This window comes from Pteropus medius, unplaced genomic scaffold, assembly GCF_902729225.1.
Source record: "Pteropus medius unplaced genomic scaffold, Ma_sr-lr_union100, whole genome shotgun sequence".
NCBI classification, from domain to species: domain Eukaryota; kingdom Metazoa; phylum Chordata; class Mammalia; order Chiroptera; family Pteropodidae; genus Pteropus; species Pteropus medius.
In genome coordinates, this window is record NW_024347788.1 from 10,174,944 (window position 1) to 10,181,296 (window position 6,353).

Here is a 6,353-nt window from a genome sequence, read left to right on the forward strand (position 1 = left end):
TCACCTTCCCCACTTTTCGTCCTTGCGGCTCCTGGCGCTCTCCGGCCCCCTGGCACCCTGTCTGCCCTCAAGGCCCTGCAGCCTCTCTCTTGCTTTTTTCACTTTCTGAGTCTGTGTCTGGGTGTCTCCAGGTGTCGCTGGTGGCCGCACAGGGCCCGTGGGAGACAGACCCGCTCCCGGGGTCCTCTCTGCCCAACGTGACGACGGTGCAGAGGTGGGCTGGGGCTGCTGTGTAGACACCTGGCACCGGCATGGCCCAGGGATTTATCTGCACTGCCCGATGCGATTGTTTTTAAGGTATTTGTAACATCGTCACTGCTGCAGGCCTGGAGTCCCCGTAGCCTCCTGAACGCACAGACATGGGGGCTCGCTAGGGGCTCCGCTCCGCCTTCCACCCCCTCCCCCATGCCTGACCTCAGCTGACCTTGGGACTGGCCTCGTGAAAATGCAGCCGGTCAGCCTCACAGGAAGTGCAGGCCTTTCACGACGTCTCTGCTTGGTCTCGGCTCGCCGGACTTGTCTTTCTTCCCTGTAGTCTGGGGCATCATATTTCTTTTGAGTTTTCCCTTCGCAAACAAAATGAAATGTGAGATCTGAATAAAACAGGAGACGAAGGCTACCAGCCATGGAGAACGTCGTCGGCCCACTTAGATATTCCAACTTCCTCTCCGTGTAGAAACTTGTCTCAAGTCGCATCGTGCATGGCAGTCATCCAAGTTGTTACAACTCAGTTCTCTGGACCCCAACCCAAGTAGGTCTGGGGAGGAGCCCCGACTCTGCATTTCTAACTGGTCCCGACGATGCTGGTGCTGCCAGCACAGGCACCACACGTTGAGAGCCAGAGCCTGGGACATCAGGCAGGTGTGAGCCAGGGACAGAAAGTTCAAGGTGATTACCCAGGGCCAATTCCAGACCATTCCTATGCCATCATCCCTATTTAGGGAGTTTGCCTCTTCTCATCCTTGTCCACGTCAACTACGCACGTGTCGGTACCCTAACCCTCCGTTACCTGGACTCAGGGATCACAGACTTCACTGTAACCCCAGACTCCGGTTCTTTGGTACCTCTTTCTCACGATGCTTCAGGACGCACGCTCAGTTTTCATAGTCTTCTCGTGCCTCATCTCCAGTGAAATTACGTAGCTATCGAACCTCAGATACTCACAGTCACTTGCACACCTGAGTCTCGTCGTCACTCAAATATTCTTTTGTTCATGATCGAATAACTCAGAAACACTATGTTCCGTTTTTTTTTTTAGCACAAAGGCCTTCACTGTAAATCACCACTTTTCCTCCCCTGATTCTTGCTTGTGTCCCCTCCTGTCCACCCCTGTCACTCTCGGCTCCGCCATCTGACCTAACGCGATAATTGCTGCCTCTCGAAAGTCAGCCCTGCTCCCACACTTGTTCTGCATTCACACGCCTTCTCCAGCCCGTCCCAGCCGTCTCTCCGGCTTCAAACACCAATCATGACCTAGAAACAGCCATCGAATCCGCGTAATCTGACTTCAGTCCCAAGATCCAAAAACCCTTCTGCCCGCTCACCACGTCAACCATGATATTGATCACTCAACACGGTGACCGGGTCCCAAGCTGAGCCAGCTTGTTCCCCGAAAAATTCACTCCCGTCTCAGTGTCCCCTCAAGTCACTTGGTACTAATATCCTGTCTAATCTTGAGTGTCATTCTGGATACCCTAACGCTCTTACGTTAATCAGTCACCGATTTATCCTCCTTAATTCAAGAAAAGTCTCAACTTTTGAATAAATGAGCACTTTTCAGACTTCCTACAAAATATCGCCACAGAGAGACCTTTTGTGATCCAGCAATCAAAATTAATGTTACATTTCCTCTGTGAGTTTTTTCAATTTTTATTTGCATGTGTAGTATGTATTTTTTCGTATTGTTTTCTCACTAAGTTGGATGCCGCATGAAGAGAAGACTTATGTGGACTTTAATGTTTCACACTGTCATATCCACACGTTGCTTTGCCCTTAGAAGGTGCTCAGATATATTTATTGAAAGAAATTATCCAAACTAAAAAAATACTTTCTAAATAGTTCATATTCACTCAACTACAAATATATGACATAATCTCTTTGTGGTATACGGCAATAAATTTCACTGAGCAAGATTTCAGCCCTTTCTGTAATCTATTATAAATCTCTAGTCACAGTAAACTGTTTAAATGCAAACCTAATCGATGCACCTTTCCTCTTAAATCTCTCGTTTCTGCCTTCGAAGATATTTTTGAAAGGAAACCCATAAATCTCATTTTCTTCCTGCTGTTTTGCGATTAATACCACCACTTTCATTACCTAAGATGTAATTTGGAGGGAAAAATGATTCGATCCCCCCATTTAAATGCACCTATATTATGTCGAGCTGTGCGCTAAAACCCGTGATCCAGAATTTAACTGAACGAAGTCATTGATCTTGCTTATTTTAATCTTGGTGAGAGGAAAGAGTTAATAGACCAACAAATGTCGAATACAGTGTTAGGTACAATTAAGTGCTGCGATAAACAGTAAGACCAACACAGAAACAGAGAGAGGAAGAGGGAGGGACGGAGGGAGAGAGAGAAGGCAGGATAAAGGGAGAAAGAAAATAACTACAATTATTGATGATAAAAAGACCAGGGAGGAGTAACCGATGACATATTTGAATGTAGAAATGAGTTTAGAAAAAGAAAAAAAAAAGACCAAGCACGTTGTGGGCAAAAACTTTTCCAGAGAGGGGAAGAATTTCAACAGCACTTGGCCAAATACTATTCCACTTCCTAGTGACGTTGTTGGTTAAAACGAGAACAAAACAAAAACATCCGTCCGATTATCCCAAGAAAGCTTCACATACCAAAAAAAAAAAAAAAGACACCGCCTTGACTATTATTTAACTAACTTTAAAATCTAGGAAATAATTATCGCTAAGAGACCTTCTTGTTGGAAGTGCTACTGTTTGCTAACTTCAAGAGGTTTCACAGAAGGGAAAAGTGTTTTAACGAACACTCTCGATGTCAGTACAGATCCCAAACTCGCCAGAACAGTGGAGGCTGGGAGTGTGGAACAGACGCCACTGATGACGTGCAGACAGCCTGCGGCTCCCGAAGAATGCGGGGACTTCACACCTGGTTCTAAGGAGCGAGCGAATAATCCCATCAGCGGCTGATTGGAGGCATCCAATCCCATATCAAAGGGATGTGAGAGGTTCCTGAATCTTTATATAGTAACACAAAAAAATGGGATTACTGACGCTGTCACATACGGTTAGCAGATAAAAGGAACTACCACGTACGTATAGGGAAGTGGTATTTGCAGTTTCTATCAACATTTTGATATCGCCTATTTCCTGCACTGTAGATACGTCCTATGGAAATAGGGTTAGAAGTTCCTATGGACAAAAATTTTCATACGATTTATATTTTAATAAGAAATAACGAGACTGTTTGAATGTTTATGGATAAGAGTGTTCAAATATTTAACAATTTATACACTGTATCACAGTCATTAAAAAGAAATTAACATTTTGTGCATTTTCATGTCACATAATTACCGGTACATTTGAAATTATTCCAACAGTTTTACTGTTTACTTCCCTTTGACCTAATTAGTTAATGTTCCTTTACTCTCTCTACTTCACTGACTTTGACTGAACTATTTTATTATTCCATTGTTCCCTATAAATGCATCAGTTGCAATCATATGCAAATCTTTAGATAGTTACATTAATGATTAAATCAAGAATCTTTCACTTACAATAGTCAAATACAAATAATTACTTTCTCCACCTCCCCCAATGCTAATTCCGTAGAACACTTTCAGTTCTATTTTTGACATTTCCTGACTTTGTATTACTGTGGTCATGTATTTTAATTTTATATATCTTTTAATCTCCTGGAGAGATTTCTAGAATCTTAAAATCAATGCTTCATAAAATAAAATTCATTTGTATTTATTTATAAATTATCATTTCTTTTTCTTTTCATTCTTTTCTGCAGTCATGGTTTTCGATCTGTGATTATTTTTCTTTGGACTTAATAACTCACTGTAGTTTGTTTTTAATGTTAGTTTCCGATATATAGTATCATGTTAGACATTCACATAATTTATGAAACGATTGCCTTGATTATTCTTCTAGTACTTATTTTTAATTCGTCGGCTAACAATGAAATGTTTCACTTTAACATTCTCTTAAGACATTCTTATTTTGGGCAATGTTACTGCTGGATATAGAATTCTGTTTCGATATGAGATTTCTCTTAGCATTTAAAAATGATACTCTGTTGATGTCTGTCTTATTTAATTGATGTTTAGATTTCACCTATTAGCCCTATTCTTACATATTTGGGCTCTGTATTCTCTAAAATCTTTTATATTAACTTTGGTTTTTAGAGCACAGTATAACTCCTTATTGTTTCCTGTGCATAGACATTGTTAAATGATGAGTGAATTGTTGAGTGAAATGTTGAGTGGATTGATGTTTTTTTAATCAGTTTGGAATATGCCTGTATTTTCGCTTCTGATATCAATTTCTTCCCACATTTTCCCAAAACCCCTTTCCAAAATCACATCGCACATCTCTTAACTCAGTCCTCAGTTTCCTGATATCGATCACCCTGTGCTTTTGATGGGATATTTTCTCTTGAATTGTCTAGCATTTTAGCAAACCAGACTTTTTCTTAATTACTTGCATTCTTAGTTCTAACATAAACACAATACGTAGCTTAATTTAAAAAACAGGAAACCTGTTTTACAATTAACCAGAAAATGTTTTCATTTCCATGCAGTAAAACTCAAATAAATAAGAGAAAATTACAACTTGGATCATAATAAGATATACGAGGAGCCGCTGTGCATCAAATTCCACCGCGAGACAAAGGGGGTGGAAAAACCTGGGTAGGAGGAGAGAGTTGCATTACATATATTTGGGAAAGTACATCAAGCCAAATTATGTAAATAGGTCTATCAAATTAAAAAAGCTGAAAACCCAACAGAGAAATGGGTCTAAAATAGAATACACACTTCATAAACATAATATAAAAATATTCGATTAAACTATAAATAATGTTTAATCTCTTTAGTTTCAGGAATATTGCTAATAAAAATCATGAGATAATAGAATACAAGTATCGGTGTAGCTAAAATTAAAAAAAAAATAATGCCGCGCACTATCAAGGCTCTGGAGCAATCGATCATTCACATATGAATAGTGAGAGATTAAATGAGCAGAACCACTTTGGAAAATTGGGAGCATCTACTGAAACCAGACACCTGCCCACCCTGTTCCCTGTGCACAAACATCCCCAACACTGTGCACCAGTGTCCCCAACATGTTCTAATCGAGTCACAACTGGAGGCAGAATAGCTCTATCTAATGAACTAATCAAATGCTCATCACCAGAAGAATGGATATAGATACTGTGTCGTGGGCACCACACAGAACTCGACTCAGCAGTAGGATTTCACAGATAACTGGCCGAAGAGTAAGGATGGATCTCACAAACCTGATGGGGAGCCCCATGCAGATGGAGAATCATGGCTGCCCATAAAAACAACCCAGGGGACTCCCGATGTCAATGCAGAGTGATAGGCAGGATATTAGTGTTCGATACGCAGGCCTCAAATGACATCCAAAGATGTCTGTACGGACCGGTTGCGGGATAACGGCAACGTGTCGGCGGCCATCCTAGTTTGATTGGAAAGAATAAGAGGGTGGCGACTCCCTACGTACTACCCGTGTGTGACCGCCCTTGGAATCCAAGGACTGAGGTTTTCCAGACCATGAAACAGCCCTGCAGATGACACTAAGCAACATGGGTGATTGCAGCGCAAGTCCTGAGGTCCAATGAGAATTTCTGGATGTCGCGCATGACTGTAAAAGTAGCCCAGGAAGGCAAACCGAATGTGGGATATCACGACTGAGGACCAAGCAGTCGAAGGCCACAGAGGAGACAACTGGCGCGTACACACGCACAGGAAATGGACAGTGGACAGGAGGCTTCACAAACACACCTGCGAACACACACGGGCCTTCAGGCACACCTTCACTGACTCCATCAAAACGGGACTGCGAGCGACCCCAATAACCCCTCAGAAGGTCTCAGACGCCGCCACCCCCGTGACGGCGCGCGACAAACACCTGTCCTCGCGCGCACACTCTCGCTGGCCTTCGCGCCCAGCACGGCGAAGGCACCTTCAGCGACCCCATCCAAACGGGCCTGCGGGCGAGCCCAGATTCCCCTCGCAATGTCCCCGACGCCGAGAGGGGCCTCGTCTGAAAAGGCGCCCGTGTGCCCTCCGACGAGGAATGGGAAGCCGGCTGCTTCGGCCTGCTCCGTGGGACCCCCAACCGGGAGTGC

General features: G+C 43.1%; 1 pseudogene; it reads right to left on the minus strand.

The window, feature by feature from the left end:
- On the minus strand, positions 1–1,556 carry LOC120614437 (putative methyl-CpG-binding domain protein 3-like 3; annotated as a pseudogene).
- Between the last annotated feature and the right edge of the window lie 4,797 nt (positions 1,557–6,353).